Source organism: Pseudophryne corroboree, chromosome 1, assembly GCF_028390025.1.
Source record: "Pseudophryne corroboree isolate aPseCor3 chromosome 1, aPseCor3.hap2, whole genome shotgun sequence".
Taxonomy (NCBI): Eukaryota; Metazoa; Chordata; class Amphibia; order Anura; family Myobatrachidae; genus Pseudophryne; species Pseudophryne corroboree.
The window spans coordinates 29,941,097-29,968,307 of NC_086444.1; positions in this window are offsets into that span (position 1 = coordinate 29,941,097).

Here is a 27,211-nt window from a genome sequence, read left to right on the forward strand (position 1 = left end):
TTCGCTCCACCTTTGGATCTATTCAAATAAGTCAGTGAGTAATGAATACACCTGTGTACCTGCGTTTATATATAATAATTTTTCATCTTTTGCAGTATTTACTGTTTATTAATTTGAATTATCTTGGTATTTATATTTGTGTTTAGAATACCTTATCTTTATTGTCACACTATATTTTATATGATCCTAAATAAAGGTTACATTTTACTGTCTCATTTTTTCAAAAAGAGTGCCCCACCATAGAGTCTTTCTTTTTCTCTCTTGATTTTTTCAGTGTAAACCCACTGACTCTGGGAACACCACCGGCGGTTTATTTACACATCAGTGTTATATCTCCAAGGTCCGTTACGGACATTTTACCTTACAATAAGGTTTTGTCTGTTACTATTTACTAGTGCGGAACATCCCCCTTTTTTCTTTTTTGTATTAAGTACCTGCTAGGTGACCTGGTAAACTTGAACTGTCTGAGGACCGAGTTTGAGACCCACTGGTTTATTGCATTTAATAAACAGAGTTTGTGGAAAAAAAATATGTGAAATCAAACAATGAAGAATTCAGACAAGTGAGTGAGTGACCGCCAGTTTTTTTTTTACAGAATGCAGGCCCAGGTGATACAGGAGGTGTGGCCATGCCTCCATTGCCTAAAAAAGAATAGGAAACGGCTATAAGTGCCACTGCAAAGTGATGCCACTTGTCATTTAGCGGGTTAGTTATCCTTCTCCAAAGTTATCCAGGCTCCTCCTGGGTCTCTAATGCAATGAGAAGCCCAGAAAAATAGAACCCTCCCTTTTCAGCACTTAGTGACCGCTAAAAATAGTCGCAGCAAGCCGGGTTGCAGCATACCACATCAGGGCAAAGCTGAACTAGGCTACATCTGTACATGCAACATAAGGGGTAATTCCAAGTTGATCGCAGCAGGACATTTTTTAGCAGTTGGGCAAAACCATGTGCACTGCAGGTGTGGCAGATATAACATGTGCAGAGAGAGTTAGATTTGGGTTGGTTATTTTATTTCTGTGCAGGGTAAATACTGGCTGCTTTATTTTTACACTGCACATTAGATTGCAGATTGAACACACTACACCCATATCTAACTCTCTCTGCACATGTTATATCTGCCCCCCTGCAGTGCACATGGTTTTGCCCAGTTGCTAACAGAATTCCTGCTGCGATCAACTTGGAATTACCCCCATAGTCTGCTGTTCTACTAAACAGAACACCAATAAAGTGTTTAATATACATGGCGGGATGTGTTAAAATACATCGCCGCCCCTCGCCACCCCCCGCAGCAATGCTATGTACTAACATCAGCGATTAACATCGCAAAGCGATGACAGAGGCCCCCTGCGATACCTGTGAGAAGGTTTGCAGGGGGTCTCTGTGGGGTCCATCACTTCAAAGCCGCTGGAGGTGACGTGTGCTGGGAGTCCCCGGGCTCCTTCTCCTCCCCCCTGCAGCCAGAAGGACAAATGGCTGTGCTGCGGGGGAGGAGGAAGTGGGGGATCATTGAGCGAAACCGGTGGCTGCCTGGACACAGGTGAGGGGGAGGGGTCGGCGGGTGCAGCGCTGGGCAGTGGATGTGGCGCTGAGGGGCAGGTGTGAAAGAAGCCCATAGGCATCTATAGGGTATCACCATAAAAAAGGGCAATACCCAGCTGACAGGCTATAGTATAGTTTACCGCATTTTCCCTTTAGTACAGTCCGCCCATACTGTGTTATGTAAGAAAGAAATCTTTTCCAAAAATTGGTTGTTTACAAAAAAATTCTATAATTGGAAGTAGTTTGATATCTATAGGTTTCAGCGAGTGACACCTATCCCAGTTCCAGTCCTGCTCTGGTTCCACCTCTGACTTTTTCCAACCAAATGATGAGTTGCGACACAATGTGAGGATGTGGTTTGTGTGGACCTGTGAAAGTGTGGAGAGGATCGGGAACATGGGACAATGGGCCTAATTCAGACCTGATCATAGCAGCAACTTTGTTAGTAGATGGGCAAAACCATGTGCACTGTGGGGGAGGGGGGGGGGAGATGTAACATGTGCAGAGAGAGTTAGATTTGGGTGGGTTATATTGTTTCTGTGCAGGGTAAATACTGGCTGCTTTATTTTTACACTGCAATTTAGATTTCCGTTTGAACACACCCCAACCAAATCTAACTCTCTCTGCACATGTTACATCTGCCCCCCCTGCAGTGCACATGGTTTTGCCCATCTGCTAGCAAAGTTGCTCCTACGGTCAGGTCTGAATTAGGCTCCATGGGCCCTCATTCCGAGTTGTTCGCTCGCAAGCTGCTTTTAGCAGCATTGCACACGCTAAGCCGCCGCCTACTGGGAGTGAATCTTAGCTTATCAAAATTGCGAACGAAAGATTAGCAGAATTGCGAATAGACACTTCTTAGCAGTTTCTGAGTAGCTCGGGACTTACTCGGCAACTGCGATCAGTTCAGTCAGTTTCGTTCCTGGTTTGACGTCACAATCACACCCAGCGTTCGGCCAGACACTCCTCCGTTTCTCCAGCCACTCTTGCGTTTTTCCCAGAAACGGCAGCGACACCCATAAAATGGCCAGTTTCCGCCCAGAAACACCCACTTCCTGTCAATCTCACTCCGATCACCAGAACAAAGAAAAAACCTCGTAATGCCGTGAGTAAAATACCAAACTTCTTAGCAAATTTACTTGGCGCAGTCGCACTGCGGACATTGCGCATGCGCATTAGCGACTAATCGCTCCGTTGCGAGAAAAATATAACGAACGAACAACTCGGAATGACCCCCCATGTTGGCAGTTATGCAAAAGTTACAAACTCTAGATGGAAAGGTTGCGCTGCCCAAGATATCGCTCTTGATGTAACATTTGTTTGACTAACAATTAGCTAGTTTGTAACTACCAGACAAAGATGTTACCCAGTTAGAGAACGCTGCCTTTCACTAAGAGAACCACACTTGTTAAATGTTAATATATATCAGCGGGACTTGTAAAGGTATATATTTTATTTACATATTCCCAGTACCCCGTGGTTCTGCAAAGCGAGGTACCACTGCGAGATATGACATTTAATGAAATCTCACTGAATCCTGTCTTAGACTTCACCACAATCCTCCACTAATTATTTTGCTTTTGTAGAAAGGGGCTCTGCTTGCTATTTCCTTTTACGTTCTATGGCTTTGAGTTTTAGTAGCTTGTATCCGAAGACAGTATGTATGAAACACGTCTTAATTTGATACAAAGTTCGGACAACTACATTGTCGGAGGTTAGAATTAGTTGAATACAGAAGCTCAATGTAGTTTTGTAGATTATTTGTTCTTCTGTTCATGGATTGTAAACCAGTCAGCGCAGTCTGCTGATCAGGACAGTTCAAGCCAGGGGAGCAGAGATTATAAGGCAGAATGTTGGGATCACATAGGGGGCACTAATCCTTACTGCTTGTAGTTTTTTGTGTGCAATACACTCTTGCTTAGGGTACTATGGCTGGTAAACGTAGAATACTATCTGGTGTGGTACTTTAGGAGACTGGAACTATTGTTGCTATTTCCTCTCTTAAGTCCATATTCCCAGTTTTAATTTAAGCATCGAGAATGGTTAGTGGTTGGGTACAAAATGTCGACAGCCATAATGTTGACATTTATCATGTAGATAGTAATGAAATGTCAACATGTTAAAATGTTGACATTTTGTCCAGTGATCCAGCGGTGACTTACCTGATTGTGATGGCTGCAGGGGCTACAGCGGTGTCTTCCAGGTTCCGACGGTCATGTGACTGTCACTTCTGGGTCATACCTCTGATCCTCCAGTGTTCCGGTAAGTATTATTCCCCTAACCTCCTGATCCCTACATTTAGCCCTCCATCTAGTGCCAAACCCTAACCCTGCTCCCGCAGCCTATCCCTAAACTCTCCTCACAGCCTAACCCTAACCTTCCCCCATACAGCCTAACCCTCTCCTCACAGCCTAATCCTAACCTTCCCCCATACAGCCTAACCCTCTCCTCACAGCCTAATCCTAACCTTCCCCCATACAGCCTAACCCCCTCCTCACAGCCTAACCCTAACCTAACCCTCATACATCCTAACCCTCTCCTCACAGCCTAACCCTAACCTTCCCCCATACCGCCTAAACCTCTCCTCACAGCCTAATCCTAACCTTCCCCCATACAGCCTAACCCTCTCCTCACAGCCTAACCCTAACCTAACCCTCATACAGCCTAACCCTCTCCTCACAGCCTAATCCTAACCTTCCCCCATACAGCCTAACCCTCTCCTCGCAGCCTAACCCTAACCTTCCTACATACAGCCTAACCCTCTCCTCACAGCCTAATCCTAACCTTCCCCCATACAGCCTAACCCTCTCCTCACAGCTTAACCCTAACCTTCCCCCATACAGCCTAACCCTCTCCCGGCAGCTTAACCCCAACTCTCTACTGGCAGCCTAATCCTAACCCTTCTCCCATAGCCTAACCAAAACCCTCTCAGCTGCAACCTAATCCTAACCCTCCCCTACTAACCTAATACTCAACCAATTACTAACTCTCCCCCCACACCCTAACCCTTCCAACTGCAACCTTACCCTGCCCCCGCAACCTAACCCTCCCCTAGCAGCCTTACCCTAACCTCCCCAATGCAACCTAATAGTCCTCCCACAGCTCAACCCTAACCCTCCTCCTGCAACCTAACCCTCCAAGCCGCAGCCGAAACCTAACCTTCATTCTACAGCCTAACCCTCCCAGCTGCAGCCTTACCCTAACCGCCCCCCAAGCAGCCTAACCCTAACCTCCCCCCACAGTCTAACCCTAACCTTCCACGCACAGCCTAACTCTCCAACCCACAGCCTAACTCTCCACCTGCAGCCTAACCCTAACCTTTACCCTGCAGCCTAACCATACCCCTCCCAGCTTAAGCCTAGCCATAACCCTCCCACCGTAGCCCATCCCTAATTCTTCTCCGCTGCCTAACCCTAACCCTCCGCACACTGCCTAATCCTAACCTCCCCCCATGCAATCTTACCCTATCTTTCGTCTAACCCTAACACTCCCTTCAACACCAAACCCTAACCCTCCCCCCATGCAACCAATCTCTCCCTTCCATAAACCTAACCCAAACCCTCCCCCTGCAGCCTAAAACTAACTATCTCTTTTCACCCTTACCCTTCCAGGTACAGCCATACCATAACCCTTCCCCCGCAGCCTAACCAATATGTTAACATTCTGAGCATGTTGACATGTTGCCTGTTGACATTTTAATAACGTTGTGGTGTTGACATTTTTTAATGTATCCTTTTGATTACATCCCAAGGGTTTGAACCATTTGAAGCCTACAATGGACAATTTTTCACAACAAAACAATGTACAGGAATTTTTTGATCTTGTGCTAATCATTAGTTTTATTTATATATAACGCTCTTTTTATTTTAATCCATATGTCCATGGTACATTTCAAATTCAATGCTTATCACATCAACTGGGCAACTGGCATGAACAAACGGAGCAGTGACTCTCTGTACAGCGCGTAGCACTTGCCACTACTTGGAAGAGGTTGGGAAGCAATGAATCTAATTTCTATTGATGCTCTGGGTGAATTAGTTCCACAGAGCGCTATCCACTTAGCACTCAAGTTTTCATGCGATTAGTGGCGCTAAATGGGGCATTACTGTAATGACAGTCAGACCATGGGAACAGGCAACACCCAAACAGAACCGACACATTATACTCATCTCTGTAGACCAAAGTTACACAAAAATAACACTGCGGTTGTAAATAACACTGCGGTTGTTGTGAGTGAAGGATGTCAGGGATCGCTGCGAGATATTGCAGAGCCAGAAGTGCTGAGCCAATTGCAGCACCAATACGCAAAATCTGCCTAGTTTTTAAAGTGATACGCAGTCAGCAAAAAAATTGTTACAATTTTAATTTGATTATAGAAATTTCTGGTATAAATTTCCTTCTAAAACGTGTTCACAGTATGCAAGAGCCCTAATACAGAATCTTCCTGCATCTCCCTGCTTTATATTCCTCATTCCTCCCATTCTCAACTGAGATTCATTGGTAATGTGGCTCTTTTTCCACTCTGTTAACTCACTATTAGATTTGCAGCCAAACAAAAGGATAAATGACACATGACCCAATATTAAGAGTCAGGGGGTCTTTCCAGAGTCACAAGCAACTGTAGCGAGCAGACTACTTTGTGCCAAGCGATATGTCATGCCCTCTGGCAAGAGAAACAATATTGTATTCATAATCAGCGAATCAGCTCCACGTCCTGCGGTGAGGATAGATTAAGCGGTAGGAAGTCCAGCTGCGGCACTCGCAAGGGGGGGCAGACACTTCACTCTGAATAATTCACAGATGTTGCCAGGTGCTGAATTGTCTTCTTGAAAAAAGTTTAGGTCCCAGAAAAATAATAATAGCAAACACAACATTGCCCAGTTTATTGTATTATTATATACCCCAATAAGAAACATCTTATACTGTTTATCTTAACTGTATATTTTACACGTTCTTTCAGAAATTCTTTATAGAAAGAAACAAGGGATACAACTTTCTCCGAAGACTGGGAGGTTCTTTTCCTTGAATAATGGACTTCTATTTCTGCAGATGGGAATAAAGTTTTCAATGGGACACAATTTGCCCCTGCCCAGGTTACTATATCCAAGTATATTTTACCAATATAATAAAAACATGTAAACACAAAAATGTGGCACAAATAATATGGACAGTTCCAATGGCTCCTCCCTCTCACGATTGCCATAAGATGTAACTGGGTAGTATAGTAATCAGGGCCGTTTCTAAGCAATTTGGCTCCCAGTGCGAACAAAAAAAAAATGTGACCCCCTATAGACATTACAAAATGTAAAGATTGGTTGTGGTGTTGCTAAAATGGGTGTGGCCTTGCTAAAATGGGCATGGCCTTGCAGGAAATGACTACCTTACACCCTAGTTTTTGACCCTGTACCCCCAGACCTTGGCCACCACAGGAAAGAAAAAAAATCCACCATATAATGCCCCACAGAGTAATGTCCCCTGCACCATGTTATGCACCACACAGTAATGACCCTTGAACCATATTATGCACCACACAGTAATGCCCCCTGCACCATCTTATGCCCCACACAGTAATGCCCATGCACCATAATAAGCAATACACAGTAATGCCCTGACACTTTATTATGCCCCATACAGTACTGCCAGGATAACTTATTATGCGCCACAGTTATGCCCCTCAGGGCACCCCTAACACCTTAATACACCCCACAGTGTTGGTTCATTTTAACTTCTTTCTCATTTTAGGGGGTATCACGCTGTGGGACACTTTCCATTTGGTCAGCTCCTGGCACTTCCCTGACAGAAGCTAGAGGTCCAGTAGGACCTCTAACATCTGTCTCCTTTAAGACGGTGGCCATTTTTGGTGGGACATTTTCATCAGTATTCCACGTGGTTGGCTAGACACATAGAACACTGCTGCACATGCCAGCAAAGATGCCCAATGCGACTTCACTGCTCGCCCGGCCCTAGAAACAGCCCTGATAGCAAGAGAACAAAATAACAGTTGAGCAGAAGGTCCAGGAACTTGAGAACACACAGTGTAGATTTTCCTGCCTCCTCCCTGACCTAGAAGGTGCATCCATAAATATATCAGTACTATTCAGCCAAAGGCAATTTTAATAAAGATAAAACAATAAAAACAAACCCTGGGCTCTCAAACATTAAATGATCAAGCGGTATTATAAAGATTAAGAAAATAAAAATCCCTTCATGAGAATTTTGTAGGCCAGTGTGGCTTTTGTCCTCGTACTTTGCACCAGAATGACACGAGCAGTCAGGCATGCCATATATGAGAGTCATGTTACTTGTTGTCGTTTTCATTCATTCATCCATTCCAGAGAGATTCCCAGCCAGCTTTTACATGGGACCAGGGAAGTTGTATATCTCTCACCCGTCCCAAGAGCTTCTGTTACTGGAGATAACAGGAAACCTATTTCACAATGCTGTCATCATTTTATGAAGACACAATTTTATGGCGCATATTGTTTGACAACAAAATTCTCCACCATGCAATTTTAATACATTTTTAGAATAAAGATGTTTGATTAATATATGGCAACAATTGATGTCATCATCTTTATATGTTCCTTTCAAGGCTCTCTTGACACATCTATATGGTGAGTACATTGCCTCTTTTGCACATATTTACTTAGTTGCACACTGGGAGTGCTATTATATAGTTGATATTTTGTTATTCCCCCATCCCCACCCCACAGACAGAGACATGCCCATAAACATTGGAATACAGTTGTATCCACATACACCAATTTGTAGTAGGCCATGGGGAAAATGTACTAAGATGGGAGTTCTATTTAAGATGGGATGTTGCCCATAGCAACCTTCTACTTCACATTTATCTAGAACCTTCTAGAAGATAATACCTGAAATCTGATTGGTTGCTAAGGCAACATCTCATCTTAAATAGAACTCCCATCTTAGTAAATTTGCCCCCAAGTGTCCTGCCGGAGTCTTTTTTTTTTTTAAATTGCACAATGCAAGGGTGCGCTTAATACTTCTGCTGGCGCTGCATGTAGCTTCTGGGAGCGCCTCGGTCTCTAATCTGGATAAAAAGGCAAAAGACTGAGGACCCACACAAATGACCCACACCACGATCACGCCATGCATCGTTAATCTCTGACTTTATACCTACTCCTTTATGACAAAAATACTAAACTAGCGTAGAGATTGGAGCAGAGCCCTGTGTTTTTGGTTTTGTTTCTAAACCATCTTTGTGTTTTGGTTTTGCAAAACCACCCTCAGCTGTTCTTGGTTTGGCTTTTGTGCTTGGTTTTGGATCTGGGTTTCTTTAAAAACAGGTACAATCATGTAACTTGGACCTGTTTCTGTTCCTATTGTATTAATGACATCAATAACATTATTTTCAGTAATTTCCAGTCACGTTAGCCCACCTCACCATACACTCTCCTGAATAAATTGGCCCGTGAAATAACCAGGGAGGGATTTACGGTACATGCAATCGAAACCCCGGATTTGTTTTTTTAAATCCAAGTTATGAACTCAAGGGAAGACCTGACTCGGTCTACTCAGATCCCCAAAAGTGATCCAAGCCAGGACTCAATTCTACTTGAATTCTCAAAGTTCGGATGTGTTTGTTTTTCAAAAACACTGTACCGCTTATCTCTAATCTAGTGTGCCTGGTACACTATACAACAATACAAATAAGACATAAAATTCAGGAAAAAGTCTAAAAGCACTGAGATCACTATCCATGGTGGAGCATCAAGTTGTGCCAAAAACACTCAGTGCAGCATGAGAACACATCTACAATCCACAGTGACAACCAATGGGTTAAAGATAAAGGATTGATTATATTGTGTAGGTGAGTGTTATATAGTTTTTGTGTGTTCAAAGAACGGAAAACTCATCAGACCAAAGACTAATTTCTGGTCATGTTAAAGGCTTATATTTACAGTACCATGAGTCAGTGAGTGGAAGATTCTACACAGTGTCCAGCCATCAAGTTATCCACAGTAGAGGTGATTGGTGCCTGGATCACATCCAGGCAATGGTTCATGGACTAATTTTTTTCATTTTAATATCACATATATTGAATGGCCATGCCCACAATTTCACGTAAGTAGAGTCCACGCTAACTGCTTCTCCTTTTCTTTACTTTGTGCTTTATCTGTAGGGCCATTGAGTCATTGGTTGGGGGGGCCCAGGTAATACTAAGGGGACATAGCCAAGTCTGTGGGATAGACCACACCACTGAAAACATTTCTTCCACTAAAAAAGCTGGCCCAGGGCCTTGATGGGCCACATCAATAGGCCCGAGGCTGGGCAATCAGAATCCACCTTCCTCTCGGACCTCTGTACCTATATATTTCACAATAGCAGTAATTCCAGTCTGGTGCATATAATTTACATAAAAAATGAAAAAATGAAAAGAAAAAAAAAGTTTTAGATAAGATAATAGTATTCTGTATCATAACAAAAGTGCAAATAAAAACTACAACTGAAATGAATACAATGTATCCAATAAAGGAAATTTGCTATTTCAATCAAGCAAAATGAACCTGGAAATGTGATTCCCAGACAAAATGAGACTGGACATTGACAAATTTGTCCCAATACATCACAGGAAGTGTTCTGTCCTCTGCCAGCTCACAGATGATAAAAATAAAAATAATATTACATTGTGGATACAAAATGGCTTTGTTGGTAACACCCCTAAACAATAGACAATAGGTCCCCCTCACTCTACTTAGTTTTTTACACAATAATGTTTACAAGGTGAATCTCATTTTTGCACCTTTCCCCACACTTGGGGCCTGAATCATAGTTGCACGCAAACCTGATGGTTTGTGTACAACTACGATAGTGGGAGCCTTGAGGAAGGATCCGTGATGACCCGACCACATTGGCAACTCAGTAGTCATCCCTATCTGCATCCAGATCAAGTTTTGAAAGGACCTACGTCTTCTGGTACGGGCGAATGGCCTGGAGGGAGTAAGTAGGATTTGTGGAGTCTCCCATTGCACGCTAATTTTAGAGCTCCACTTCTGGAGCCAGAAACGGTACGGTTCCATATATCTTGCATGGAGTTTTTATATTTTATGAAGTATTGTATAATAAACCAGATTATCTGTGGATAATGCACTATGTGCACTTTGTTATATAGTGTATATTCTTCTCTTTTGGGTGTGCTCTGCAAACAAATCTAAATAAGGAATCCTAAGTGTTTTGCGAAACAGGACAATTATAATAACAAGGGAGAGAAAAAGAACACAGCATCATAGAGATTCGTGAAGGAAAAGAAAGAACTTTTTATACCTTTTTGAGTTTGGACTTTCATTATATATTGCTTATTAGTTATCTGCTGGAGGCGCCAAAGGTTCACTCTCTTTGATAATTCAACAATAGTGGGAGGACTGCACATGTGCAGAATGGCTCCTGCGTCATTGCATGCAGTGCCCCCAAGGCTGCAGCCTAGTTGACAGGTTGTGGTCATTTTGGTGGTGGGTATGGGTTGGTGCTGTGCAGCCTTCCTGAAAATGAGGGCATGTTATTCCTTTCTTCTGGGAGTGGCGAGGCGGATTTAATGGCCCTGGAAGCCTGAACAGCCCGGCCTTCCTGAGATGTTAAATGTACATGCTAGTGATAAGACTCGGTGTCTTTGGATGCAGCAGTGAATGACACAAACTCTGAATCAGGACCTTGGTGCGTTATTTCTAACTTAATGAGGATGAAGCCCATGCTGGCCGGCTCCTGCCATTGGCCATTATAAAATTAGGATTCTACTTCAATGCCAGCCACCTTTCTCTGTAACTGTCATGGACCGGGTACTCACCTCCGGTGACGGTCTCCGGGGGATACCTTCTGATGGCTAGCGGTGTGGTGGCGGAGGTCTGCGAGGGCCGCTGGTGTGATGCAGCTGAGGGGGAGAGGGTGACTGTTCGGCCTGCGGCCGCTGGAGCACTTTACAGGGAGGCTGTCTGAGTAAGAGCTTGAGGTAGGATTTAATAATACAGGTCTGTAATGGAAAAGTTATTTGAAAGATTTTCCCACTTTTCCAGGGATTTTTGTGAAAATATAAAATAAATCCTGTCACGTATGCAATGCAGTATTTTTCAACAAAATTTATATTTTATTTTGCTATCCGTTGATTTGTATATTCTTGCATTTAAACCTATTGTTTGAATTTTTGCCAATTTGTTTACAGAAGTATTATTTGATTAAAGTATAAGTAAAATAAATTATTTGCTCCTGGCATAATTTTCTCGAGGCATAGAAATAGAGAGAAAGATTTCGGCCCTCATTCAGCTTCAGTCTCAGTTTTGCTATTGTAAACTGCAACTGGCTGCGATCGCACGCTGGGGTCCGCCCAGCATGCAAATACCCGGCTTGTGATTGTGAAAGCCCTCCTGCCTCCACAGGCAGGCACAGGGCAGACATTTTTACGGGTCGTAGCGGAAGCATACGACATCACGCGGCATCCCTGAAACTGCCCCCATTTCTGATGACATGCCCGCCCAATGCCAAGTCGACACCCCCGCAATGCCAAGCTGCAACCCCGTAACGCCCCACGGACACCTCTACTTGTCAATCTGGCATAGGCGTTTGCATTAATTGAGATGCATCTCCCCGGCCCGCGCACATGCAGTGTGGGTACTGCATGTGTGCACTACGGCGTCCCAAGGGAAAATGTGAACGCATCTCAGATTCATCCCAAGCTGCAGAACGCACCGGGCCCTTCTTCCTATACTTCTCCCAAGATGTTGTCTTATTGTACTGTAATGAGGTTCAGTATAAAATCCCAATATGTGAGATCCTGACAGGGGCAAAGTAAGTATGTTCCCCACTCTCACAGACCCCCTAACCATAACCCTCCCTTCCCACAGCCTAAACCTAACCTCCCCTCAGTGGTGCCTAACCTAATCCCCCCTCCCCGCAGCCTAACCCTGACCCCCCCACCCCCCCGCCGAAGCCTAACCCTCGCCCCGGTGGCGACTAAACCTACCCCCCAGGCCCTAACACTCACCAGCGCACTATACTTACAGTTGGGTTTCTGGCATTGGTCTCTTATTTAGAAAAGAAATCCATCTGCAGCCCGTCTGCTGACTGCCGATGCTGCTGAAAGAGACCCGACTGCACCCTGACACTGCACAATCACCCGCCGGATATACTGCACACACACAAGAAGCAACACACACACGCACACACACACACTCACACACACACACACACACACACACACACACACACACACACAGACACCAGTGTTGCAAAAGGTAAGTACTGAGTGCAGTGTGTGCTGGGGGGGGGGGGGGGGGGGCAGGTGAGCGTAGTGTAGTGTAGTATGTGCGGGGAGCAGATGCAGGGTTATAGATTGTGTATTGAAGTATAGTGTAGTGCAGTGAATGTGGGCAGCATGTGCAGGGCTAGGGGTGGTCAGGCCCAGATTAAGGTTGGTGGGGGCTCAGGGGCAATGATGTTGTGGGGGTCCCCCACCAGTCAGAATGATGGCAAATCCTTAGCCCTGAAACACACACACACATATACACACACACATACACTGGATGCAACGTCTTACCTGGACACTGCAGCATACAGGGACAGTGCACAGGTACAGCACTCCACACCAGAAACAGACGCTGCTGGCTCAGGGTCACTATCTCACAGGACGTTGCATCCCTTTCTTGCGAGACTGACTAGATGGAGGAGGACCTCGGCGGCCACTGTTAATGAACAGCTGAGCCGTTGATTGGGACTCCTCCTCTTCACACAGCGCTGCACTATGTGAGGACCCCTAATTTATGGGGGTCTCAGGACAACCGCCCCTGTTGCCCCTCCCTTAATCCGGCCCTGGGGCTAGCATAGTGCAGTGTAGTATGTATGGGGAGCAGATGCAGGGATATTGATGGTGTATTGTAGTGTAGTTTAGTGTAGAATATACAGGGGAGTTGCAGGGTTGGGAGTTGTACTGTATTTGTGCCCGATCTTTGGAAGCTGCTGCCTGCAATACTGAGAAGTGATGTAAATTGGAAGAGGACAGCGCTGCAGAAGGTGAGCAATTATGGACTATTTAAGCTAACTGGAGACTTTCAACTGCTTAAATAGTTAGTAGGAGGGTATGCAAAGGGTTCCATTGCAACTCTCAACAATATTTCCTTAAAATATGGATTTTAGGAAAAACTGGTCTTGCTTCGGAGGTGGTAACTAAAAATTGAGAACTGTGTGAAAAAAACTCATACCCAATTGAATACAAAAAATCTTGTGCTTGTGGGAAAAATCCTTCAGTGCAAGATTTATTTTTTTAATTCTTTCCCAATTGAATACGTCCTGATGAGTTAGAAAAGAAAGAAACCATTGAAAGAGATGCTTAGAAGGCATTTTAAGGAAGCTGTGAAGAAGCACTTTTAAATGATAATTACAAGCAAATAGTGGAATATATGGTAAAAAAAAATCAAAGCATTACATGTAGGTTGTTAAATGACCTTGAAAGTTCTGAATTATGTTGAATGCTGCAGAGAGAAGACCCACATACTGTACAATGTATAGAATAAAAAGTACCAAAAGAAGCTTCAAAGGGAGAAGAAAAAGGACTTGTACGTTAGCAACATTTTTTTGTGCTTACATTTTTTTTTTTTGTACGTTTTGGAAATAAAATTTCAACAGAATACTTGTAAATAAAGTAGGCTATATTCCTGTACAGATTTAGATGCTCCACCATGGGTAACAATACCCGTTCTTACGTACTTTTTTCTGAATTCTGAATCTTATTCCCATCATAGCCAAAAACAAAGTCGCTTACAGTAGTTGATGTCTTTATCGTTGTCTTTTACACACTTGTGTTACTTGTTGTGGTGCTGCTAACCTTGACAAACATCAGACAAATATTATGACGCTGGTAAATAAATATCTACTTTTTTTCATCTGATGAAAATGGTAAGTGTCCTCTTTTCTACAAATAAAACTAATAAATTTTGTCCGCACACATCATTGCGGCAGTTGTGCAAAACAGATGCTCGGTGCTAGCGGTGTTGCACGGGACATGGCGGCTCACTCCTGCCAAGTATCTCACGTATAGTATTGAGGATATTAAATTGTTGACACAATACCACAATGATGGCCACAGGGTTTACCCTTTGTTTGTGGCTGTATTATGTATATTATTATTATTATTATTATTATTATTATTCATATGGCGCCACAAGGGTTCCACAGTGCCTAATAAAATACATAAATAAATGAGCAAGAAAAAACAATGACCTTTAGTACAAGATAATGCAGGACAAGTACATGGTGTATAAACACTGCTTTATCAGGACACAGGACACTCAAAATATCAGGGTGGCAGAAACGGAGGTTAGGTGCCGTTTTATGGAGCATGGAGTAAAAAATAATCTAAGAGAGTGAAAAGCACATGAGAGGAGAAGGCCTGCAGCTGCAGCACACGCAGGCTAAAGCCCAGTGAAGTGAGCGCAATTGCAGCAGCCGCACTGCATGTGCGCACAAAGTGAGATGCGACGGAATCTTACTTGTGCGATCGTCTCTGCCTGTTTGACAGCAGCCGCTGCGACCCTAAACATGGCGGGTAGCCACCTGCCTTCACACCTGGGCTGCATAGGCAAAGAGCTACTCGTCAGGTGTGAAAGCATTGCTACCGTGCGATGCTTTCGCATGTCTGCAGGGGGGGGGAGGGGGAGAACCCGGCAAGCGGAGCGGACTTGCCCTGTACTGGGTGTCCCCCTTCATGCCAAAGATTTTGATCGGATATGTGCATTTTTTCGCACATCTACGATTAGGTCTGAATTATGCCCCAAATCTGCAGTTTCCCATTTGCTAATCACAGGTGCAAGTTGCTAAAGTACAGTATTCAGGGGGGAGCTGGCCAGGACATATGAACATGTTAAGTTATATGTAACATATGTCCTGGCTTCTTTTCCCAGGTATCAGCACCCGCCGCAGCATTGTCCCGGTTTCATGGGAGTCCTGGGGCGGGCTGAATGGTGATTGACAGGCTGAGAAGTGAGACAGTGTGTTTCATGCTGCGGCAGCTACTGAATCCCAGGGAAGGAAGCAAGGCAGGACCGGACTGCCCGTATGGCATTTCTGGCAAATGCCATAAGGGCTGATGGGCTTGTTGGCCGGTCCTGTTAGGCAAAGAGCCGTGAAGACCATGCACAACACAGCCTCCGGCTCTCTACTCTGTCCGTACCCCTGCCTCCCCTCCCGTCTCCCTGTGTACTGGTCACGCGCCTCCTCCTCCCATCTCCACGGAAATGGGGACGTACCGTGAGTCTACTCCCCCTGACTCACAGCACGCCCCGACTTTAGTGCCCGCGCCCCCATACACATTGCACGCGTCGAAGTACATGCCAGGGCCAAATTTGGACCCCAGTCTGTTCCTGAAGCAAGGACATGCAGTATATTACATACAGCTTAACATGTACTGTATGTTCATACTGAACGTCCTGGCCAGCTGCCCTCTGTACACTTTGGACAGTGCTGCAGCCGCCACCGATTCGCTGATTACCTATCTTTAAAACAAAAAACTTAAGAAAACGTCAACAATACTGTACAATGCCCCCATGTAAGCTTGGATAGAGATAACCCAGTTCACCTACAGTAGATTTAAGTTTACTTTTAAAAATGTATCGTAAATTGTTAACTCCAGAAAAGCTTCTAAAACCACTTTGGAACAATTCCGAGCACCTCTACTCGCTGTCCGGGATGAATTTTCAATCACCCATTGCCACTGGCTTATTGTGGCAAACAATACCGAATGACTTGCAATTTGTTAAAGTGTCCATGTGCAAAGAATGGTATCTGCTCAGAAGCAGCTATTAAATTCAAATCTCACCGCAATGCATTTCAAAACTTTTCTCCGGAGCTGAAATGCCTGTTACACGGCTAAAAATAATCCCTTGAGTGAAAGAATTTTTTTTTCCCCTGGCCAATCTGACATTCCCTCAAGAGCAGGGAATAACGATTAGTGCTTCTGGAAATTAAGCATGCCATTATAGCTATGAATAAAAAAAGAAAAATTGATGCTGTGTTGTCTAACATTGCTTTGAAAAGTAAACAATTAATTTAGAATAATTTTGTTTTCCTTTTGTCTTTAGTTCCGTAGTAAATATTTTATTAAAAACTCAGTAACGCAGATAAACTCCATTATGTCTCTTCGTATTAGAAGTGATTTAATGTGGAGGGGTGGGGGATTCTTTTCAAAATAATGGCAGACAAATTCTGGAGTGACAAGACTATTAAATTCATAATGGTATGGTCACAGCTTTTCAAATGTTGCAACTAATTAAAAAATACATTACTCTGAGGACTAGGGAAATGTCAAAATAACACTACCTGATCTGACAAAAGATGTTGTGAAATAAGGGAAAGCGCAGACAATTAAATTCCCAGTAGAATAATATTTGTGATAATGTCCCTTTGATTAAATGTCACAAAAAGACTCGAAACTTTGAAGTGTGCGCAGATCAAAACTTGTTCTAACTATTGTTAAGTAATTATTATTCTACTATTATCTTGACTTGTAAAAGCAATTAGAGCACAACATGGCATTGGGGCATATGTTTTTGACATAAGTAGTAAATAATCCATTTATACACTTGTCGTACACAACATTGAACCCGGGATACAGAATATAATTAGCATTGCAAATTGTGACAAACTGTACACAGACGCACACACACTATTGTACATTGTGTGTCTCTTATTGTTAAGATAACAATGACATTCCAAAAGCTTTCTTTAAAAAATCATCATGCGTCATCATTCTTCGTTATCAACAAGAGTAACTCCTCTCTGCACAACTTCTTTTCCCAATGTCTACGTTCTTGTATGTTGTGGCAATATCACATCTTTCGAAAAAAGACTGAAACTGTCTGCACAGGAGAACATTTACATGAATCTAATCCTCTGGAATAATAATTTATTATTGTTGCCTGAGAACAAAGGGTAAATTACAAAGAACAAAAAATGCAAATATTTTCATATGGATACTTAAATATTAGCACTGTCACTGGGTTATATACTGTACTAGCATAAAAATGAACTTTTTGTATTCTTTATTAAATTAATCAACATAAATTGAAATGGGTATGGGACTCAGGGTCGACAGTGTCTAGGTTGACACCCATTAGGTCAACATATATTGGTTGACAGTGGCTAGGTCAACACTAGAAATAGATCGACACGGCCAGTAGGTCGAATGAACAAAGTCGGCATGAAAAAAGGTCGACATGAGTTTTTCATTTTTTTTGGTGCTGTTTTCTTTGTAAAGTGACTGGGAACCCCAATTAGTGCACCTTGTCCCCTCGCATGGTGAGTGAACTTCAGGCAAGGTGTCTCACTCTGCTACCGCTGCGCTCGGCACAGGTTACCTTTCCCAATCATAGACCACGTGGATCGTAAAGTATGAAAAAGTAAAAAAAAGGATTAAAAAAAAAAAACTTGTCGACCTTTTTGCATGTCGACCTTGTTCACGTCGACCTAATGGTTGTGTTGACCTATTTCTAGTGTCGACCTATTCACTGTCGACCAATGGGTGTTGACCTAATGGGTGTCGACCTAAGTGGTGTCGACCCACAGTCCGGATACCAAGTGAAATATATATAAAAAATAAAAAATAAACTACTGGATTGTTGCCACCAAAATGCATTATGAGCACCAACGGAAAAGCAAAAGATATAAGAATAAACAAAACTGAAAAAACCAACTACTTTTAGCAAAACTGGATTGAATCGAAGAAGAAAGGGAAAGGGGAAAAGAGGGGTGTCGTATTTTGATCTGATGCAAAACACAAAAACTCACCAGAGAAGGCATGAAGCCACAAGTTAAAGAAGCACCAGTGGTAAAAAAAAACTAAATTCTTCATAGACTCCCACCAAAGGTGGCAAGTAGCTAAAAATATCACACAAAAAGGACATTTGCATGTATTAGGTTCCCAGACCACTACCACCACTATTCGCACCGCATGATGCAAGACGTTGCCGTTTCAAGTGGACAGAGTGATAACTCCACAAAAGACCCATGTGTCGAATGATGTTTTAGCCTCACCATGGTGGCCTGATGAGCTGTGAGACATAAGAAGGGCACAATTCACCAATCTGACTGGCCAATTTGGGGCAAATACTGAAAAATTTACCAAACTGGTATTAGGCATCAACAATATCATTCTGAACACCTGAAACATGCCAAGCTCCAAATAACACATTAAACTACAAGCAATGTAAAACAATTTCAGAGTGCAAATGAAGTGTTTATTGCTAGCATGGTCCACGCCTAGGTAGTTACACCAAAAAATGTGCTGAGATCCCTCGACAAGGACCCCAGAGTTCAAGGGAAATCAAAAGAGGAAAGAAAACAAGGAGGCGATTTCTTATCAAACCCTCTGACACCCACTCACTGAACCAAGGGGTCATGCACCATCAACCCTCAAAATAAGCCCCAAATGAAGATGAGCTTGCCACATCTGTTAACAGCTGTAAAATGCAAAAGGGCTCTGCAGGGTCCACCCAAATGCATGTCTATTAAAGATAGACACAAATTCCTCCCAAACACTGAGTTCCCTCATCAGTTCTACAGAAAGACAAATATAATCGTGCAGCTTATGAATCCCTGCTGTATCTGGCATCAACTTTTGACTGAACACACGACCCATGGGGATCACTGAACGGGTGAAATTCAAATGAGCCTTAGCTGGTAAGACCAATACATAGAAATGATGTCCTTAAATCTGATTGGCTGACAGACAGACCACTCACAGCCAATCAGCAGCCTGTTATCATTGTAGATGTGTGGGTTATCACCGCAGGCACAGATTTCAAAACAAGGCAAAACATCATCTTCTTGTCATGAGATCTTGCATGTTTTGGATTCGCCTAAAGTCCCTCCCTCATGGTTCAGATACGATTTCAAACAATGAGTTAAGGTGTGGGCTCTGATTTATAGTGACTGTTATTAAGATCTATGGGCTACTGTGTCAGACTCAGTGTCATGATCATCAGTGAACTAGGGCTGTGGGCTGAATCACTCTTTGTGACTGTGTCAGTGTCAGCAGTGAAGTGCTAAGGGCTGCTATGTGACTTTCAGTGAAGATTATGGGCTGTGGGCTACTGTGTCATCCATCATCATCATTGTCATCATCATCATCATCATCATCATCATCATCAACAACATCATCAGTAAACTAGGGCTGCAGGCTGCAGTGTGATTTGGTAAAGATTAAGGGCTTAGGCTACTGTGTCAGTGTTAGATTAAGGACGGTGGGCTGCAGCACTGTATCAGTGTTAGGCAAATCATCATTATAAAAAACTGTGTGTTCAAGACATGTTCCGCCACTGTTAAAAAATAACATTAAGTAGGTGCAACTGTTACTAATCATACTGTGAGTTGATATGCATCTGTCGATGGATGACTAAAGTTCTAGTGCTACAGCTGTTTCACGCACTAGAAAAATACCTATTGCATATGGAGCCAAACTCAGTCAGGCATCTTCTCCTGGAACCTCATATGATGATTATGCAACACCTACTCGCTCTGAGTCTAGTAGAAATGACACCTTTAAAACTGACAAAATAGTACCCAAAAAAGAACACTAGGGCTGAAGAACAAACTGTGTGTTCACAAATCCCTGAGCAGTGTCTAGAGGTGTCCACATTAGCTACAGCACGTACAGTGGGGATCAAAAGTTTGGGCACCCCAGGCAAAAATTCATTTTAATGTGCAAAAAGAAGCCAAGGAAAGATGGAAAAATCTCCAAAAGGCATCAAATTACATATTAGACATTCTTATAACATGTCAAAAAAAGTTTGATTTAATTTCCATCATTTACACTATCAAAAGAACAGAAAACAAAAAATGGCATCTGCAAAAGTTTGGGCACCCTGCAGAGTTAATACCTTGTACTGCCCCCTTTGGACAGCTGAGACCTGGCAGTGTCATGGATTGTTCTCAATCATCATCTGGAAAGACCAGGTGATGTTGTCAATCTCAAAGGTGTTAAAAGCCCAGACTCATCTGACCTTGCTCCAACAATCAGCACCATGGGTTCCTCTAAGCAGTTGTGTAGAACACTGAAACTGAGAATAGTTGACGCTCACAAAGCAGGAGAAGGCTATAAGAAGATAGCAAAGTGTTATCAGATGCCCATATCCTCTGTTCGGAATGTAATTAAGAAATGGCAGTCATCAGGAACAGTGGAAGTTAAAGCAAGATCTGGAAGACCAAGAAAAATATCAGACAGAACAGCTCGCAGGATTGTGAGAAAAGCAAGTCAAAATCCACGTTTGACTGCACGATCCCTCCAGGAAGATCTGGCAGACACTGGAGTTGTGGTACACTATTCCACTATAAAGAGATACTTGTACAAATATGGTCTTCATGGAAGAGTCATTAGAAGAAAATCTCTTCTACGTCCTCACCACAAAAATCAGCGTTTGAAGTTTGCAAATGAACATATAGACAAGCCTGATGCATTTTGGAATAAAGTTCTGTGGACCGATGAGTTTAAAATAGAACTTTTTGGCCGGAATGAGCAAAGGTACGTTTGGAGAAGGAAGGGCACAGAATTTAATGAAAAGAACCTCTGTCCAACTGTTAAGCATCGAGGTGGATCAATCATGCTTTGGGGTTGTATTGCAGCCAGTGGCACAGGGAGCATTTCACGAGTAGAAGGAAAAATGGATTCAATAAGATTCCAGCAAATTTTGGACGCTAACTTGATGCCATCTGTGAAAAAGCTGAAGTTAAAGAGAGGCTGGCTTCTACAAATGGATAATGATCCTAAACACACCTCAAAATCCACGGTTGATTACATCAAGAGGCGTAAACTGAAGGTTTTGCCATGGCCTTCACGATCTCCTGACCTCAACATAATTGAAAATCTATGGATAGACCTTAAAAGAGCAGTGCGTCACAGACAGCCCAGGAATCTCAAAGAACTGGAAGACTTTTGTAAGGAAGAATGGGCGACGATACCTCAAACAAGAATTGAAAGACTCTTGGCTGGCTACAAAAAGCGTTTACAAGCTGTGATACTTGCCAAAGGGGGCAGTACAAGGTATTAACTCTGCAGGGTGCCCAAACTTTTGCAGACGCCATTTTTTGTTTTCTGTTCTTTTGAAAGTTTAAATGATGGAAATAAAATCAAACTTTTTTTGACATGTTATAAGAATGTCTAATCTGTAATTTGATGCCTTTTGGAGATTTTTCCATCTTTCCTTGGCTTCTTTTTGCACATTAAAATGAATTTTTGCCTGGGGTGCCCAAACTTTCAATCCCCACTGTATGTGTCTGACATTTCTGACACTGTACTCATAGAGAAGCCTCCGTACACCATTTCTGTGTGACAGAAATTGAGGATGCTACTGTGGAAATGAAACAGCACGCGGGGTATATATGTGTATCAGACACTAATGAGGATTCTTGCCCTTGATAAAAAGAATTATATTGTTATGCCTGGGTATAAAACCCAGAAAGCCACCTCTTGTGTGTGAAATTATTTTTAACAAATCTTGACATTTGTGAAGGAATCTGTCCATTTGTGAGGCAAACATTTGGAGAGGTAGAGACAATAACCATCTACTGTAGGCACCTACTCTCTCTGTCATTTGCAGTGAGTTTGTGCAAGTCATTTATCAAAATCTGAAAAAATCCTGCAAAATAATAACAAGCAGTCCAGTATTAGTTACCAGCAATCTGGACCAGCATATGCAATCTCCACCACCAACACCCTCATTATAAACCTCCTCATTAATGATTGGAGATAGTCCTTCCAGAAAATTGTTTTATGGGGGCCCAAACAAACCAAGCACTTCAGCCACAAAAGTGGCAATGTCGCTGATTTGCTTTAAAAAAAAATAACAAAAAACTGTGCATGTCCTTTTTAATATACCCAAGGACAATTCCATCTTGCACTATATTTCTTTTTATAATGGACTCTATTTGGGGGAAAGGGGGGGGCATAGGGGATGTCTTTTTTCATAGATAAACATTTTTATTGGTTATTGGTCTAATATATTACTGATTTATAACTCATTTTTTAACCAAAAAACAATACAATGATAGCCAAGGATTTCTGACAAAGGTTGAAAGAGAGCCAAGAAAATAAATAGTTGCAAACTAAATATTACTTGACTGTAACAGCCCACTGGATAGGTGTATTACTTTCAGCAGCACCAACAGCAGCAGCATCTAACAAGCACCAGCTCATTCAGAGGAAGGCAGCTCTATGTATCATCGGTTTCACTAAGAGGAATAACACTAGCAACCTCTTAGAAAAACTCAGGGAAATCATTGCAAAATGGCTTTCCCTGCTTGGACTCTCCTCAGGATTTGTGCTTTCGAACAATACCACCAATATTGTGAGAGCATTACAGCTGGGGGAATTCCAACATGTTCCCTGTTTTGCTCACACAATTAATTTGGTGGTTATATTTTTTTCAAAATATGACAGGGGCATCTATGAGATGTTCTCTGTGGCCTGGAAATTTTCGGGACATTTTCGACATTCAGCAAAAGATTGCAGCAGCTGCAAGTCCTGTTGAATTTGCCCTGCCATCAGCTTAAGCAAGAGGTGTTATATAGGTGGAATTCTACCCTTTATATGCTTCAGCGGATGGAGGAGCAGCAAAAGGCCCATCAAAGGCTACACAATGACCTATGATATAGGAAATGGGAGAATGTACCTTAAACAAGTGCAGTGGAGAATATTTTCTGTATTGTGCATGGTTCTCAACCATTTTGAAGTTGCCACATATGAAGATAGTTTAGACACTGCCAGCTTGAGTCAGGTAATTCCTCTTAATAGACTGCTAGAAAAGCAGCTGGAGAAACTCAAGGAGGAGCTGAAACTAAGCAATTTTGCTAAGCATGTCGGACTTGTAGATTACGCCTTTATTTGCTTCAACAGAATGCAAGGGTCATCAATCTCTTGAAATCAGATCACAATATTTTGGCGACCATACTTGATCCTAGGTTTAAGTCGTATGTTGTGTCTTTCTATCCAATGGACACTAGGCTGAACAGATGCAAAGAGATGTTGGTGATCAAAATGTCAGCTCAAGCAGAATGTCACACGGCAACATCTCCTCCTTCAGTTTCTCTGGCAACTATGGCTGCAAGGAAAAAACTAAATTTTCCGAAGAGACCCACTTGTGGTGATGCAAATAAGTCAGCAAAAACTTTTGAAATCTGGTCCGGACTGGAGGAACTGCCTACAATTAGTGACTTGTCTACTGTGACTGCATATCATACGGTCACCATTCAAAGAATGGATGATGATTATTTTAGTGATTGCTTCCAAATAGGCATGTCAGACAGTCCATTTTATTACTGACAGTTTGGAGGCCATTGCACAAACTGGCTTTTCTTTACTTACTGTAAGTTGCCCACCCTCCAGTGTGTATTCAGAAAAAGTTTTAAGTGCAGCCGGAAACCTTGTCAGCGATCCTCGTTGGAGGTTACTTTCCCAAAATGAGGAAAAGATGATGTTAATCAAAATTAATTACTAATTCCACAAGGAAGACCTTTACAAGCAATACTTCCAAAAAATACAGAGGAACCTGTAATGGTGGATTCCAGCATGGACAAATTAATAGTGTGTGAAGAACAGGATGTACAGACTCATGTGGGTGAGGATGCGAATGATGTAGACGATGGGGACATTTTGCCTATGTAGAGCCAGTTTGTGTACACAGAGACCTTTGGCAGCTTGTTTTGTGGGGGCCCAAACAAACCAACCATTTCAGCCGTAAGTGACAGTCCCTGTCGCTGAAGTGATTGGTTTGTTAAACTGTGCATGTCCTGGTTAATATATACACAGCATAGGGGTGGGTGTGAGGGCCCAAGGACAATTCCTTATTGCTCCTCTTTGCATTATGCACAGTTTTGAGCATTACTGACTGTCTTCTTGTGTAGATGACAAACATTTTCATAGTTTATTACCCACTTGCCTGGCATGGTGGCATCAGATGTGACCATACCAGCAAGCGCTCTATCTGACCTGATTATACAGGATGCGACCACCTAACCCACCTTTCACACAGCCTGATCTTAACCTGCCCCCACAAAAGCCTCTTCAGTGGTGCCTAACCCTAACCCACCCTTCCTAATCTCCCTCCCTGCATCCTAACCCTAACCCTCCCACCCTCGCTGCCTAACCCTAACCCACCCTTGCCAGTAGAGACTTTGGCACCAACTCGATCCGGATTTTGGCATTCTGCATCGCTATCTATGTTGGGATGCCAGCATCAGCATTCCGAGCAGTTTTGGGATGCTGACGTCAGCTTTCCGACCGCCGGAATGCCAAACGCTGGCATCTTGACTGCATCCTGAATGAAATGCTAATGAGCTGCAGTGAGATGAGCCTCAAATGGACCCAGCTATTAACCAAACACCATTAGTTGGATGGTAGAAGTGCTTCCTGTTAGAAGAAACATCAGGGTGCCAACACTTCCAAGATAAAATGATCAATTATACAATTAATTGATATACATTTCCTTGAACCTGGCCTTGAAATAGGTAAGATATGTATTTTCTTTATTACACTCAACAAGTTAAAGTTTTCGCTTACTCACTACTTACTTACATCTAACATGCATGATAATTGTGTAGTTTCCCTGGTACTACAGTCCCTTCTCCCAAACACTGACACTTTTTTATTATCTTCAACAACAAATAGATCTATAGCACTGTGCTATATAACAATTGCTGTGTACCTGGTGAGAGTCTTTTACTGCCGGCGCGGCGCCGGTGTCCGTCAGCACCGCATACCACACTGCACTAGTGATAAGACTAGTGTCTGGCAGCACCGCACTTGTAATCAGACTCACAATAAACTACAGTTCCCAGCAGCCCTTAGTTTATTTTGAGTCTGATTACAAGTGCGGTGCTGCCGGACACCGGTGCTACTCAGCAGTAACAGACTCTCACCAGGTACAGTCTGACAGTACTGCTTTTCTACCCTTTGGCTGCGTGGGTGGCACAGCTAGGCGGCGCCCCTTCCTTGCCTGGTGCCCCTGGCGAGTGCCATCCTGGCCAATGGGTAGATACACCCCTGCCTCTGCCTACCTGCACCCTTCCCTCATTGTCGCGATGTTACCGATGTTCCAATGTTACCAATCTCCCCGACCAATGTTCCGAGGTTTGTGAAAAATTATTTAATTTATTTTATTTTATTTACTAAAATCATTTTGGATAAGATGAAATTGTTCTTCACCTAATTCACTCATAGAAAAAAAACGACAATTTCTGAGCGGTTTTTTGGGGGAAAATTGTCAGTTAAATTGCCTTCTTGTCGGCCACTGCAGTGTTTCCTATATGTGCCACATTAGATGTTTGAGTGCCACATGTTTGTGCCGCCCACTGCTGTCGCTTAGCTTAGTCATCCAGCTACATCAGTGCAACCTTTTGTCCTAAAGTAGATGAAAACAATGGGGGTCATTCCGAGTTGTTCGCTCGTAAGCTGCTTTTAGCAGCTTTGCACATGCTAAGCCGCCGCCTACTGGGAGTGAATCTTAGCTTATCAAAATTTGTGAACGAAAGTTTAGCAGAACTGCGAATAGACACTTCTTAGCAGTTTCTGAGTAGCTCCACACTTACTCGGCATCTGCGATCAGTTCAGTCAGTTTCGTTCCTGGTTTGACGTCACAAACACACCCAGCGTTCGCCCAGACACTCCCCCGTTTCTCCAGCCACTCCTGCGTTTTTCCCAGAAACGGTAGCGTTTTTTCACACACACCCATAAAACGGCCAGTTTCCGCCCAGAAACACCCACTTCCTGTCAATCACACTCCGATCACCAGAACGAAGAAAAAACCTCGTAATGCCGTGAGTAAAATTCCTAACTGCATAGCAAATTTACTTGGCGCAGTCGCACTGCGGACATTGCGCATGCGCATTAGCGACTATTCGCTCCGTTGCGAGAAAAAAATAATGAGCGAACAACTTGGAATGACCCCCAATATTGTGAGGTGTGAGAGGGTAAAATTGGCTGGAAATGAGTGGAAATTAATGTTAATGAGGTTAATAATACTGTAGGAAGAAAAACAGGCCAACATTTGGTGATTTTAGCTGTTCTTTTGATTTTTGTAAAAAAAAAACAAAACCAGAATTAAAACCTGCAAGGGCTGCTTTGGCAAAACCAAATACAGATCCAAAACACAAAGGATATACAAATCCAAAACCCAATTACAGAGTACATAAACAAATAAGCAAAGTAAGAAAACATTGGGGTATATTTACTAAGGTCCCGATTTTGACCGAGATGCCGTTTTTTCTTCACAGTGTCATTTCGGTAATTTACTAAGCAAAAATATCGGCAGTGATGAGGGCATTCGTAATATTTTGGAAGTCTCAGGAAAAAATCACGAATCAATACACCATCGGTCAAATACGCCTGCAATTTGGTAGAAATCGGTAATTTACTAAAAAGTGCAAATCACAAACACTTCCGACAATAGCCAAACACTGCCGTGCAGAAATACAATTCGTGAAAAAGTGCTAAAAAAAACAGACCTGCTTTTTTATCCCGTGTTTGGATATGCATGCACGGATCCATGAGATCCGTGCATGTTTATCAGTGGGAAGGGGATGGGAAAGTGTTTATTTTTTGAAAAAAAATTGCGTGGGGTCCCCCCTCCTAAGCAAAACCAGCCTCGGGCTCTTTGAGCCGGTCCTGGTTGCAAAAATATGG